This window comes from Vulpes vulpes, chromosome 9 (genome assembly GCF_048418805.1).
Source record: "Vulpes vulpes isolate BD-2025 chromosome 9, VulVul3, whole genome shotgun sequence".
Lineage (NCBI taxonomy): Eukaryota > Metazoa > Chordata > Mammalia > Carnivora > Canidae > Vulpes > Vulpes vulpes.
The window spans coordinates 85,980,323-85,987,941 of record NC_132788.1 but is presented as its reverse complement, the minus strand read 5'-3'; the positions used below and the strand labels follow the sequence as shown (position 1 = coordinate 85,987,941).

The window sequence follows — 7,619 nt, the reverse complement described above, 5'->3', positions numbered from 1 at the left end:
TACCAAAGTTAGTAAATATTAGTTAACATTTACATTATTGAAACATCCAACATGCTACCAACAAGCACTTGTTTCTAATGATAAGTCAAAAGTCACTTTTACCTCAATACCAAGAGTGAGAACTTCTACATTTAAGGAAGTTTCATCTAGCTTACATGCATGCTGGACCAGAAACCAGATGTGCTAGATGAAACTTCCTGGTTTCTGGTCCAGCATGCATGTAAGTAAGCTTGGAAGTTGCCACTCTGTCTGAATGAGATGTCAAAAACCAAACACACTGAAAAATCAACAACTTAAAAAAAAAAAATCAACAACTTTTCTTAGGTCCATAAGAGAAATGTCACAGGGCAAACTGGTGCCCCCCAGATTGGAGCCCAACAGATGAATACAGAGAATCACAACCTGCAGAACAAAAATCTCTGTGGGAATCAGTGCCAGGGTAGGGACACTTGAACCGTAACTGAGGAATTGCTAGAGACTCGGTATGGCCAACCGAGTAAAACTCCAAAGGCCCCCACACATTTGTGAGTTTTACCTCCTGGACCTCTACCAGCTTCTCACTGTGAATACTGAAGAAAAATTTCATGCTTCCAGTAGAGGAAGGGGAAAAGAAATGACTTAGAAATATGCCAGAGCACCCTGTTTTTAGCAAGGCCTGCTCTCAAAAAAGTAACCAGGACCTAACTCATACGAGGGTTTTATCAGAGCCTAACTGACCTGGGTGCGGTGGATGGGGGGAGAGAAATACTTAACTCCAGCCCACTTTAGGCATCCTATTCCACCTAAGGGGGAGAAAAAGATTGAGAAGTACATGTGAAGTTTATAGTTCAGTCAGTACTGAGATATGAGTCTCAGTAAAATACTGAGACCTAATCCTAAGACTATAAAAAGTTTCCCCAACTCCCACACCTTACCATGACATTACTGAAGGCCTATTTGTAGCAGTTCCTTTTACCTGTACATCATGTTCCTTTTACCTTTTCATCAGCAATGAAAAAGAAAGAAGGAAGGAAGGAAGGAAGGAAGGAAGGAAGGAAGGAAGGAAGGAAGGAAAGAAAGAAAGAAAAAAGAAAGAAAGAAAGAAAGAAAGAAAGAAAGAAAGAAAGAAAGAAAGAAAGAAAGAAAGAGAAAAAGAAGGAAGACACACTAAAAGGCAGAATACAGGGGTGTCTGGCTGGCTCAGTCGGTAGAGCATGTGACTCTTGATCCCAGGGTCATGAGTTAAGCCCATTTTGGGCTTAGAGTGAACTTAATAAACATATACTTAGATAAACAGATTAAAAATACATACATACATATATACATACATACTTACATACATACATACATACATACATACATACATAGCAAAAACCAGTTTGATGAGAGAGCAGGCATTGGAACCAGACTCAGATGTGGCAGGGATGATAGAATTATTGGACTGGGAATTTAAAACTGTGATATGGTAAGGGCTCTGATGGATAAAGAAGACAATATAAAGAGCAGATAGGCAATGTTAGCAGAGATGAATTCTAAGAAAATCAAAAGTAAATGCCAGAGATTTAAAAAAATTGTGACAATGAAGAATGCCTTTGGTGGGTTAGTTAATAGACTGGATATGGCTAAGGAAAGAATCTCCTGCGTGTGAGGATATTGCAACAGAAACCTCCAAAACTTAAAAAGCAAAGGAAGGGGGGAAAAAGACTGGAGAAGGGGTCAAAAACCAAAACAGAAAAACAATACCCAAGAACTGTGGGACAACAACAAAAGGTATAACATACACACAATGGGAATAACGAAGACAAACAAATATTGGAAACAATAAAGACTGAGAATTTCAACCTAATGGCAGGTGCTAAACCACATATCCAGGAAATGCAGATAACACCAAGCAGGAGAAATGCCCCAAACCCTACATCTATACCTATTGTTTTCAAACTACAAAAAAAGATGAAAAAATCCTAAAAGAAGACAGAAGAAAAACAAAACACCTTATAAGAGCTACATCTGACTTGAAACCATGCAAGCAAGAAGAGTGGAGTGAAATATTTAAAATGTTGAAGAAAAAAACCCCCACCAAACCTAAAATTCTGCACTCTGCAAAATTATCTTTCAAAAGTGAGGGAGAAACAGACTCTCAAAACAAAAATTGAGAAGTGAGAGCCGGGGATGAGTCCAGCCCAGGAGGTGGTGTAAAGGCTGCAGGGAAGCCCCCAACATGTGGAATCCCAATGCCGGACAGCCAGGACCACATCCATATCCCCCTAACGTCGGGTACCCTGGAGGTGCCAATCCTGCCCATCCGCCACCTGTGAATCCCGCCTACCCCCCCGGGCCCCTATCCAACTCCCCCAGGGGCTCCCCAGGGGAATCCAGCTTTTCCCCCCTGGCGGGCCCCCTTATCCTGCGCCACAACCAGGGTACCCTGGATGCCAACCCACGGGTCCCTACCCACCTCCCTACCCACCACCTGTTCCTGGCACCTGGCATGGGAGGACCGGGAATGGTGATGGACAAGAAGATGCGGAAGAAAATGAAGAAAGCTCATAAAAAGACGCACAAACACCACAAGCATGGCAAGCATTCCTCCTCCTCCTCCTCCTCTTCCAGCAGTGACTCTGACTGAATACAGGGTCTGGACCCTTCCCTCAAGCCTCTCCAGTTCTGCTCTCCCATCAAGCTTCAAATGGCATCTTGTATGGGGGAAAATTAGCCCTGTGCCCCTTCTCCCTCACCCCCCGCCCCCCGCCCCTCTGAGCCTTACTCTGCTGTTCAGCCCTAACTGGCTAGGGAAAATGGGCCAAAGAATTGCCATAGGCTAGCAAAGACCATCTTCTAACTACTTGGAAAGACCTTTTAGTTGATGAGCTTACCAGGAGAACTATTTTTTTGAGGCTGATGAGACCTTTGAGCTAAATGCTGAAGATGAGTTTAAGATCTGTAAAATTAGATTTTTTTTAAACTTTCTTTTGTAATACTTGTAGTTGGGAGGGGTTGTGGAAATTTAATTATGGAAGAAAAGAAACTGCCATTTTGTAATGGTGGCTGGCATACTTTGGTGATTTAGTGGCAAATAGATTTCCCACCAGCCTCTATTGATTGTACTAACTGTAAGCCTGCTGGGAGGTGGAGTCCATTTGGTTCATAAGCTCTACCTGCCGGTTTGGAATCTAATCTCACTTCTTAGATCAGTAGGCTGGCTCAGGGCCTTCTCATTCTCCAGCTCTCAGCCCAAATAAAGCTTTTTTTTTTCCTGGAAAAAAAAAAAAATGAGGGAATTTGTTGCCAGTATAACTGTCCTTGCAAAAAATGTTAAACTCTTTAGATAAGAGGAAGAAAATGATACATCAGAATCTTGATTTATATAGAGAAACAGTATCAAAGGAGTAAGTGAACGTATTAAAAAAAATCTTTGCTTATTAATTGATCTAAGAGACAAGTCTGTTCAAAAGAACAGCAGCAGCACTGTGTTTGACTATGTATGTTTATTTATGTGCTTATGGATAAGTGAAATAAGTGACTGCAATAATGTGAAGGATTGGAAGGAAGAATGATGATTATTTTGTTGTAAGGTACTCCACACTACCCATGAAAGACATATTATTATTATTTGAAGGTGGACTTGGAATAGTTGTATATATATATCACAAAATCTAGGGTATCCACTAAAAAATGGTGGTTGTTTTTTTTTTTTTTTAATAAAAATAGTATAACTGAGATGAGAAGACATATACTGCTTCTCCCTCTGCCTGTATCTCTGATTCTCTCTCCCTCATGAAGAAATAAAATCTTTAAAAAAAAAAAAAAAGCTCAATTAAAACCCCACTAAAACGCAGAAAAAAAAGTGGAAGGCAAAAATAGGAAGGCAAAATTGTAAACAAAGAACAAGGGCAACCATTAGAAAAATCACAAATATGATAGATATTAATCCAGCTAGGTCAATAATCACCGTAAATGCCAATTATCTAAATGTACCGATTATCATACAGATTGTCAGGTAGATCCAAAAACAAGACCAAATATATGCTGCCTACAAGAAGTGTAAAATAAAGACATACATAGGTTATAAGTTAAGTTATCAAGAGTATGAGAAGACAAACCAGAGTGGAAAAAAAAAATGCTTGCAAAAGACACATCTGATAAAGGACTATATCCAAAATATACAAAGAACTCTTAAAATCCAATGAGCAAACCCAACCAAAGAAATGGGCCATAGATCTCAACCTCACCAAAGATATAGAGATGGCAAATAAGCGAATGAAAAGATGTGCCACATTTTATGTCATCAAGGAAATCGAAATTAAAATGAGATACCACTACACATTTATTAGAATGGTCCAATCTGGAATACTGACACCAAACGCTGGTCAGGATGGAACTGCAGCAACAGGAGCTCCCATACATTACTGGTGGAGACACCAAGAGGTATGGTGGTTTCTTAAACATAACATACAATCTGACAATCATGCCTCTTGGTACTTACCCATAGGAGTTAAATACCCATAGGAGTCTGTGCACACAGTGTTCACAGCAGCTTTATTCATAACTGCCAAAACTTGGGCCCAGCCTACTGAGTCCTACAGGAGATAGATAAGCTATGGTATAGAAACTATTAAAAGACATGGAAGAAACTTAAATGCGTATTAAGTAAAAGAAGCCAATCTGAAAAGGCTACATCTTGTATTCCAACCATATAATATGAAAAAGGCAAAACCACAGAGGTTATGGAAAGATCAGTGACTGCTAGGAGTTGGGAGTGAGGGAGGGATGAAGAGATGGAACACAGAGAATGTCTAAGGAAGTAAAAATACTCTATATACTGTAACAATGGATACATATTTTACATTTGTCCAAATCCCAAAAAAGTACACCACCAAGAATAAACCCTGATGTAAACTTGGATTTGGGGTGATTCTATGTCAATATAGGTTCATCAGATGAAACAGATGTATCACTCTAGTGGAGAATGTTAGTGAGGGGGGGTACATGCATGGGGGTACAGGCTATATTCCCTTGTCAACTTTCCTGTAAATCTAAAATTGCTCTAAAACAAAGTCTCAAAAAAGAAAAAAAGTAAATGAAGATACCCCAGGCTAACACTCATCAAAAGAAAGCAGAAATAGCTATATTAACTTCAGATAGACTTCAAAACAAGGAAAATTGTCAGGGATAAAGATAAATGATAAAGGGGTCAGTTCTACAGGACAATTGTTAACATGTATACACCTAACAGTGTCAAACTATATAAGGTGAGACAAAAACTGACGGAATTAAGGAGAAATCTGAGTCCAAGATGTCTCTGTGACTGATCTAGTAAGCAGAAAATCAGTAAGTAGCTGAAACCAACATGAACAATCTAATGGATTTAACTGACATCTATAGATTATTACTTCATCCAGTAATATTCCAGTAGAATACATTCTTTTCAAGCTCACATGGAACATTCACCAAGACTTTTGTGGCTATAAAATACACCTGAACAAACTTAAAAGAGAAATTTTGGTGTCTGCATTCAGGCCATAATGAAATTATACAAGAAATAAAAAACAAAAAAACAGCTAGAAAATCCCTACAAGAAATAACCCCCCCCCCAAAAAAAAAAACAGCTGGAAAATCCCTACTTTGCACACTTTAAATAATCCATGAGTCAAAGAAGAAATCTTAGAGGATTTTTTGAACTACAATAAAATAAAAACATCAAAATTTGTGGGAGGTAAAGAAGGGCTTAGCAGAAAATTTAATTCATACATTAGAAAAAACCTAAAATCAATCATCTAAGCTTCCACCTTAGGAAAGTAGAAAACTAAGAGCCAATTAAATCAAAAGTAGAATAAAAATCAGCAGGTATCAATGAAAAAAAAAAGAATTCAACAGAGAAAATCAATCAAACCAAAAGCTGATTCTCTGAAAAGGTAAAATGGATAAGCCTCTAGCCAGACTAAGAAAAAAAAAAGACACAAATTACTAATATCAGAAAGAGGGGACATCCCTATAGATTTCATGGACTTTGAAATAATCAAAGTCTGACCCCAGTGGCAACTGACTGGCTCAGTAGATAGAACATATGACTCTTAATCTCAGGGCTAGGAGTTCAAGCCCCATGTCAGGTGTAGAGATTACTTAAAATATTATTTCTTAAAGATTTTATTCATTTGAGAGAGAGCTGGGGGGGTGGCTGGGGGGAGCAGAGGAAGAGAGAAACCCAAGGAGACTCCACACTGAGGGCAGAGCCTGATACAGGGCTTGATCTCACAACCTGGAGATCATGACCAGAACCAAGACCAAGAGTCGGACCACTCAGGCACTCCTAAAAAAAAAAAAAGTCTCACTCCAATAAATAAATGATTATTACTATATGAGATTTTGTACATATGCTAAAGAAAACTGGACATCTCAATGAACAAAACATGAATACTCTGGAAAATTAAAACATTTTATTTGTATTTTCAATTAAGAATACGTAAGATTGGGACACCTGGGTGGCTCAGCGTTTGAGTGCCTGCCTTCAGCCCAGGGCATGACCCTGGAGACCGAGAATCAAGTCCCACATCGGGCTCCCTGCATGGAGCCTGCTTCTCCCTCTGCCTGTGTCTCTGCCTCTCTGTGTCTCTCATGAATAAATAAAATATTTTTTTTGAATAAATAAAATATTAAAAAAAAATACATAAGATGAGGGGGGAAAATCATGTAAACACAAACCTGTAGCAAAATACCAAGATACTACATCACAGGAAAGCAACTCAATGAGTTGGACAAAAAACAATGGGTGTATTATGCCCACTCCACCCTCAAAAAAGCTATGGTTTGAAGGACAGAAAACAGATAATGCATCTATCCTCAACTCCAATGCTGCTGCTCATCAGCCTTTAAGAGAACCACAATTATTCTTCAGTTTCTCTAGTGACATGCTTAACAATTATTTGACAGAATACTTTTTCATCTAGGGATATAATCAACTGTTCTGTATAATAGGGGAGGTCACAGAGACCTCTTATTGATTGACAACACTAAGGTTAATATTTATGTGAACAGTAAGCATTGAATCTTGATGGCGTCAAGTATTTCCTAAGAGTTCTGAGCATGTGAGTAAGTTAGAACAGTGATAGTGATTTTCTAAGTTCACATTGTTTGCAAAGAATGTTAAAACACAGGGAAAGGCATTATCGGGGTTATCTCTTATACTTTTTCCCAAAGAATTTACTTTTTTTTTTAAGGGGGGGGAGGAGAATTTCTCAATTTGCCTTTAAAATCTATTATGTAATTTTTTTTAAGGTTTTATTTATTTACTTGACACCATATGGTGTGCGCCCCGACGCCACTAGGTGCCCCCAGCCCTACCAGCTGACCCCTCCTCTGCTAGGGCGTGCATGCAAGAGGAAGCACGAGAACGGGTGGGGCAGAGGGAAAAACAGACTCCTGACTGAGCAGGGAGTCTGGCATGTACCCCTTCCCCATCCTAGGACTCTGGGATCATGACCTGAAAGGCAGAAGCTTAACTGAGCCACCCAGGGGCCCCAAAAAAGTAATTTCTTGGGGTAAAAAAACATGCCAAGTTACCAAGTTAATTTTTTCTTTAAAATAAAACAAAGGTAATCTTGCAAATCTAACCCACTTGGTGAAAACTAGGCAATTTTATAGTG

The 7,619-nt window shown here is 39.1% G+C and overlaps 1 pseudogene; it reads left to right on the top strand.

The window, feature by feature from the left end:
* Window positions 1-2,146: 2,146 nt before the first annotated feature.
* On the top strand, window positions 2,147-2,710 carry LOC112913242 (proline-rich protein 13-like; annotated as a pseudogene).
* Window positions 2,711-7,619: the final 4,909 nt, after the last annotated feature.